The following is a 7,975-nucleotide window of genomic DNA, read 5'->3' as shown; positions in this document are numbered from 1 at the left end:
GACCATGATTGCCCTGCACAGCCATTCCATCTTCACCCACTTTACCTCCTCAAACTTGAGCATCTCGCTCTCGATCTTATAGGTAGAGCGACTATAGTTGTCACTAATTGTGATCTCGCCACGACCTACATCAATCAAAGCTTTGCAAGTGGCAAGAAAATCTCTCCCCAAGATTAGAGGGACATTCGTGTTTCTGAGTTCTTCATGTTAAGTTCACGATATTTTTCAAGGTTTTCACAAGGATTCATCTTCGTGTTTTATTTCAAAACTAACCAAAAACAAAAACAAAAACCAAAAACCCTAAACTCACGGTCCACCACTTCATCCCCCCAAACTTATTTACAACAAAGTGTAAAATAAGTTTGTAGAGTCGGTAGGGACGTGAGTAAACTAGAAAGCAATAAAGATACCTTGAAATTCTCCCGTGGGGTCCGTACGGGGCGAAAGTTCAAAAAATTAAAAAAATCGCGCTGGAGACTGTATATGGGCAGTAATCGCTGGGAGCTCTCCAGCGGTCGCTGCGGACGAGTCAGACCCTTCCAGTGCATGGCCATCGGGCCGCTGCGAGCTATGCAGCGGTCGCTGGCGAGGAGTCTAGTAACCTGCGAAAAATTTCAAAGTTTTAAAAATGAAAATTCAAAATAAAATAAAACCAAAAACTTAATAAAAGATTGTCAAAACATTCAAAACAAATTGTCTTAAAAAGAAATGATACAAGTGCTCATTTAAAGTTATGAGCTTGACTTCATCATTCTTGAGGAGGAGGGAAACGAGCACTAATGATTGTCATGAGCTTGTAAAAAGAATTGTCTTAAAAAGAAATGATACAAGTGCTCATTTAAAGTCATGAGCTTGACTTCATCATTCTTATCGAGCACTAAGTTCCTCGAAGGTGCCGATGAGGTAGGTGATGTCCTCCCTCATGGTTTAACGGTCTTATCGAGCCTCCGTGGCCAATTGGCGAAGCTCGGCAAGTTGTTGTCGTTGATGAACGTCCTTGAGCCTTTGAGCCTCCCTTAAGTTCGTCTCCACCGCCCGCCAATCGCCTTGGGCCTCCCAATCTTGTTGGTTTAAGTTGTTCACCTGTTGTTGCTGCCCAATGATTGTCCCAAGTGTTGGACATGTTTTGCAAATAGGAGAACACCTCTCCTATTTGGGCGAAAGTACCGGCTTGGAACTCCTCTTGTGGATCCGGTCGGCCTTGGCGGCGGTTCCTCCTATTGCGGCGGTGGTGGCCTTTTACCTCGTCCTCTTCATCCTCTTCATGTCGAGGCGGCGGCGGCGGCGGTGCCCCACTTCCTTGAGCATACGAATGCTCTCTACCTTCCATATATTCATCGATGGCGGCGTAGGTGGAATCAACTTCCGGTTCGAAGTTGGGGACGCGCAGCGGCTTGTTCCGCCTCCTAAACTCCCCTGCAATGGGGTTAGCTTCAATTGCACTCCGGTGGGTGGCGGTGTCGAGCCTCCAATTGGCCTTGTTGTCCCACGTATCAACCTTGGTCAATTGTGGGAGTGGAACAGGAGAGTGATCCTGCGCCGACTGTAGGAAGAATGCTTGGCCACTTGAGTCGGTCTTCAAAAGTCCCACCGCGAACAAGACCTCATAGGTGATGAACATCACACCCATATCCGGAGTGAAGTCCACCGTCGGGATGCCAACATACTCGGCAATTGCCGTGATCAACCCACCGCAACAAATAGGGCTCCCGTCTTTCTTGGAGATACGGTCAACGTAGATGGTGAAGAGGATCCCAAAGTTGATCCCCTTTCTGCTGAGCAAGCTCCATGAATCTCCAGGGAAAACATTAGCTGCATCATCGCCCAGTGGAGGTATCTAAGGACGGGGTTGTGGATGGAAGAAGACTTTGTATAAGCCATCACGAAGTCCTCCCCTTCAATCGTCATCGCTCTCCACATGTCGGAGTAGTCATACTCCACCTCCTCACCGGGCTTGGGGTTGTTGCATTGGAACACCTCGCACAAATCCGCCATCGTGAATGTGTGGTTGTGGTTGCCGAGGCGAAAATCAATGGACTCGGGGATGCGGGTGCGGCGGTCCTTGTTTACCCTATGAGTACTTAGAAACTCAAGAGTGAGTCTCCGGTATGATGGCTACCTCCCACAAAACATATGGCCGAGGCCATTCCCCTCACTGACGTCACACAACGCCCAAAAGTCCTCAATAATCCCCAAAGTGGCGAGGGGAAGATCATGTGGGTACCTCGAAGGCGTAGTCTCTCTAGCCGAGACTTTCTTCCACAACGCCTTATATGCTTCCAATGGAAGGCTAATCCCATAGGTCTTCGCATTCTCGGGCTTGCCACTTGTTGTCATCTTCCTACAAAGAAAAATCAAGCTCAATAAAAAGAGCACATGTCAAGTTACAAACAAGGGTTTTCCCCAAACTTGCTATCAACCAAACAATCCAAAAATAACTCATGTTGTGCAAGCTTGTACCTAGCATGTGTTCTAGAGTGATTCATGAAGACATGTAAAATAGTAACAACCACCAAAGAACAAACCATAATCCATCCCCCTACATGAATTAGTCCCCCATGCAAAGACGTGCCATCATAATCAACGAAAACCAACAATCTCTATTAACTACACATGTATTGCAATTCATGGAAGTAATAATAGCCTCATAATGCTATGAACTTGATTGCAAAGTATAACAATAAAAACCAAGAGGGAAAATCACTATAAAAATCTTACGATTCTTCATCCAATTCTAAAATATAATCGATTAGATCATGCAATAACCATATCAAACTCATCCCCCATGCTAAAACAAACTTTTCAACCGAACAAATCATCAAATAATGCAAAATCCATGGAAGAATTCAAGCAAAAGCTCAGAAATTTAAGTTGGGATTCATACCTTGGTTTGAAGCGATTTGAACGATGAAAACCTGAAGATTGAGATGCAATGGATGAATTTGAGTGTGGGTGTGTGGAATTGTTAAAGAATTTCGAGTGGGGGTTTTGTGCAAGAGAGAATAGAGAGAAAAGATGAAGAAAAAAGAAAGAAAAATTAACTCTTATAGCAGTTTCGCGTCACTGCCTCTCGCGCAGTGACCGCTGCGTAACGCGCAGCGACCGCTGCAGATTCTCGCTTGACGGCAGTCTCCTTCAGGTCGCTACGGCCCACGCAGAGACCGTTCCGGCCGGCCCTAGGGCCCGTCCCTGTTCCTGCACATATGTCAAACTGGCAGTGACCGCTGTGGATTACGCAGTGGTCACTATTTTTTTTTTGAAAAATAAAGGAAAATAAAGAGAAAATACTTTGGGTTTCCTCCAAACAAGCGCCTTTGTTTTAGAGTCGTTGGCTCGACTTGAAGTTACCCAACTAGCTTGGTGGATCAACGACCGTTGTGCTGAACACCGCGAATTGGATTAATTTCGTGCCCATCTTTCTCCACCATTTATACTTTCCCTTCGCGGTCTTAATCACATACACTTCGGGGTCATCATGTGACGGACCCTTCTTCTTCTTCTTCTTCTTCTTCCCCTTCGGTTTTTCCCTGCGGAGTAACTTTAGGGGGGTTAGGCTTGCCCTTTTTCGGGGCTGGAGGTACAATATTAATGAAAAAGATAGAAAGGTTAGAGCAATCCTCCCCTTCTTTTGGCCCTTTAGGCTTAGTGGTATATGTCATCATCACGACTCTGCACTCGTACTCCATCTTGGCCCTTTGTGCCTCCTCGTACTTGAACAACTCACTCTCGATTTTGTAGGTAGACTTGCTAGCATTGTCGCTAAGCGTGATTTCCCCCCTACCTACATCAATAAGCGCTTTGCTCGTGGCGAGAAAACCTCGTCCGAGGATTAGTGGCACATTTTTATCAACCTTCATATCTAGTACAATGAAATCAGTGGGAAAGATGAAATCATCTACTTTTACCAATACATCCTCGATCATGCCCACCGCCTTAATTGCGGAGTTATCGGCCAACCTAATTGTGCAGTCTGCCTTCATAAGTGGCCCGATGTTGAGCTTCTCGTAGTACTTGAGTGGCATGATGTTGATACTAGCTCCAAGATCGCAAAGTGCCTTGGCCAATCGAACACCTGATGATGAATTGGTCGGGATCCTTCTGTTTCACTGCTTTCTCCCGTTGAATTATTTCACTGCAATGAAGAGGCAACTTGATATCGGCCTTTGTAGGCTTATTCTTTCTCATCACGGCCTCCGTAAGTAGTTTTGCATACCTAGGTATTTTCTGCAATGATTCAACGAGAGGTATGTTAGTGTGAACTTTGCAGAACATATTTAAGAAGTGCTTATGTTGCTCCTCAAGCTAAAACTTCCTCTTTGGCTGAAATGGAAGCACAATTCCATTATGACGCACGAGAGCATCCTTGGGCACAGGTGTCTCTGCCGGCTCCGCAGCGGCCCGCTCTGAAGCTTGCAGCGGTCAGTTGGGTGTCGGACAGACTCCGGTTTGCGCCTCAGAGCTGCTCTGCCCCCGTTTTCTGCTTCGCAACCCACTTTTTGTTGATGTCCGCTACTCGCGCTGCTGCCATCTTGTCTTCCTCGATCTTTTGTTGAACTTGATCCATCTGCGTTTTGATTGAGGTGGCGGCAGTTGTAAGCGTAGTTATTTCAACCTCGAGGTTGTTCAACCTTGCCTCCATGACTCCGATCATGGTGTCGTTGGTCTTTCTATCTTGCACTAGAACTTCAAGGATTTTCATGATTCCTGCCTCATACTTCTCCTCCTTCTTCACGGGCTCAACAACTCCACCTTTTCCCACATTAAATCCTGCAGGGGACTGCAAGAAATTGTTGTTAGAGTACGAAAGGTTGGGGCGAGGACGGTTCCCATTATAATTGTTGTAATTACCGCCCCCCTGGTTAGGGCGATAATTGTTATTATTGAATGAATGGTTGCGACCGCCTCCTTGTTGCATGTAGTTGAAATCCTCAATGGGAGCGGCTTCAGCGTCGGGTTTAGTGATTGCGATTATGGAAGTTGGTGGAACCTGATCTTCACTTCTCGATGTATCCATTTGATTTACCCTAACCCTTAGCTTTGCCACTTCTTTCGCAAGGGAGTTTTCCTCGTCTGTCTCTATTGATGCCTCTCCTTCGATTACCCACGGCTGTTGGTGGCAAATTCCTCTAGCATCTACCCCGCTTTTCCTTAGGGATCCTCCGTTGGCCCCTGAATCCAACATGGCACAAATTTGCTCGTTAAAGCCATTATATAATATGCCCACCTAATGATCCACGGTAAAACCATGATTAGGGCATTTGTGGAGGAGCCCCTTGAAACGAGCTACGACATCAAAAAGATGCTCGTCTGGGCGCTGATTGAACTGAAGATCTCGCTCTTCAGCTTCAATATGGTGCCCGGCGGGTAGTACTTGTTGAGGAAAGCCGCCACTATGTCGTTCCACGTGGATACTTGCTCTGTAGGTAGACATTCAAACCATTACTTAGCAGAATCTATAAGGGAAAAAGGAAAGAGTTGTACCCTGATGGCATCGTCGTCGACACCATTTAATTTGAACGTATTTGCAATCTCCACGAATCTCAATAGGTGGCGGTTGGCATCTTCTGTGGCCCTTCCTGAAAAAGGATGCTGCTCAACCCTTTGAAAGAGGGGTATGCGCAGCTCAAAGTTGTTAGGATCGACCCGAGGACCCTCGGGAAACGTAAGAACGTTCCCGTGGTTGAACATGTGCATAACAAGGAGTATATCCTTGTTTTTCTTCTCCAGTGCCTCTCGAGCAAGCTTTTCTTCCATCAAAAGTTTGACTTGCATCTGCAACCTCTCCAACTCTGTCATGTTGTCTTCCTCTGCCATTGCTAGCCGTCCCCTTCTTATTATCCTACGTGTTCTTTCAAGTTCGTGATCGATCGGCTCTAAGATGTCCTTCCCAGAGCGCGTTCGCATAAACTACCTGAAAAAGAGAGAAAAGAAAAGAAAATCAAATTAAAACAAAAAATTAAAAATTAAAAATTGAAAGCAAGAAAAATCCAAAGTAGTTTGGAAGATATCAATCATAAAGTGATATTATTCCCCTCCAACGGCGCCAAAAACTTGATGCACTATTTATTAGCACTTAAAATACGTGCAAGTATACATGGTAGATCTAGTATAGCTAAAGGTCAGTACCGTGTTGTCAAACACGGGGAATAAGATCACCAATTGGCTATCTTCTACTAAGCCTCTTTTACTATTTGGAGAACCAGAGAATTTTGTGAAAGCGATTAAACTGAAATTAGAAAGCGGATGAATGCAGCAAAAACTAGAGATTGAATAAATGAGATAAGAGAATTCCAGGGATGTGCCGTTCACAACTATGGTTATACAAATTCTTCCTACAATACCCTAGCACGGTCTATACTTCGACAGGACGAGTCACATAAGTTCTACCCATGCGGTACAAACATAGATTACTAACACTAGGGTAGTCAATCCTAGATGTGTAACTCCTAGAAGCTCCTAAGACCCTTGAAAAGTCCTCACTCTCAATTAACAATGCCGTTTTAAGGGGAGCTAATTGTAGTGTCTATTAAGTGGATCTAACTCGCCAACCTCCTCTCACGATAATGTAGCAAGTTATAGCGGATCAGCATCGAATGTGTCACTCAACATAAGGGAGCACATTCTGAAAATGTCTCACGTTGCTTCACTTAAGCTTGAATTCTAAAGACTGGTTTGTACATTTGGTGTTGCACATTTGGTCACTATCTCAAAAAATAAAGTAAAGGGCATTAGGAGAAAGTCTATTGAGAATGCTGCTATGGATAAGGGTTCATCACAAAAGAAACAACATAAGGATAATGATAGTTGTTTTTACTGTGGTAAATGGATATAAAAAGAAGAATTGCGATAAATATCACACATATCGTGCAAAGGAAGTTACAATTCTTGTTTTGGTCTGTTCTGGAGTTAATTTGGCTTTAGTCTCTAATGATATTTTGGTGGATAGAATCTGATACTACTACTCACATAAGGTTATAAGGTTGTATGAACTGCCGAACGTCAATTGATGGTGAAAGATACATCTAAGTGTGAAATGACAAATCAGTCGAAGTATAGGCTATAGGGCATTATAGATTGATATTAAAGACTGGAATTTTACGGTTTTGAAAGATACTTTATTGTACTGTCTTTTAGACAAAATTTGTTTTCTATTTCTGCTTTGGACAAATTTGGTTTTTCTTGTTTATTCAAAAATAGTAAAGTTCTTCCTTCACATAATTCTAGTATCGTGGACACTTTTTCTTAAGTGCATATAACAATCTTTGTATGATCGATTATGTTACTTCATATTCAGAAGCTTTACATGTTGAATCAAAAGGGACTAAGCAAATTAAATGATGAAAATTGGTTAATTTATGACACAAGTGTTTTGGTTATATATCAAAATAAAGGATTGTGAGACTTGTGTCAGATGTTGTATTGAATACACTTATCTTTTCAGAACTTGAATTGTGTTTTCAATGTATCAAATGAAAACAGACCAAACTTAAGAAATTAGGTGCCAATAGAGATATACATTTTAGAATTGATATATATGGACATTTGTGGTTCATTCACTTCGGTTTCTTAGAATGATCAACAATATTTTATATCATTCATAAACGAATATTCTTGTTTTGGGCACCTAAATTTAATCTATTAAAAGTCTGAGGCTTTAGACAAGTTCAAAATATTCAGGGCTAATGTTGAGCTCCAACTCAACAAATGCATTAAGAAAGTCAAATCTGATCGTGGTGGCGAATACTACGACAGAAATGACTGCTCAAATGAACAATGTCAGAGACCTTTTGTCTTCTATTTTGAAGAGTATGGGATTGTCATTTTGTACACCATGCCGGGATTGCCTAGCATGAGTGGTGTAGCTAAAAGACGAAATAAAACTCTTAAAGATATGTGAAGGAGTATGATTTATCATTCTTCCTTGTCGCATTCGCTTTAGGGAGAGAGGCATTAAAGACTGTAGCATATATTCTCA

Source organism: Salvia hispanica, chromosome 1 (genome assembly GCF_023119035.1).
Source record: "Salvia hispanica cultivar TCC Black 2014 chromosome 1, UniMelb_Shisp_WGS_1.0, whole genome shotgun sequence".
NCBI lineage: Eukaryota > Viridiplantae > Streptophyta > Magnoliopsida > Lamiales > Lamiaceae > Salvia > Salvia hispanica.
The sequence above is the reverse complement of the archived record's forward strand: the minus strand, read 5'-3'. Positions refer to the sequence as shown.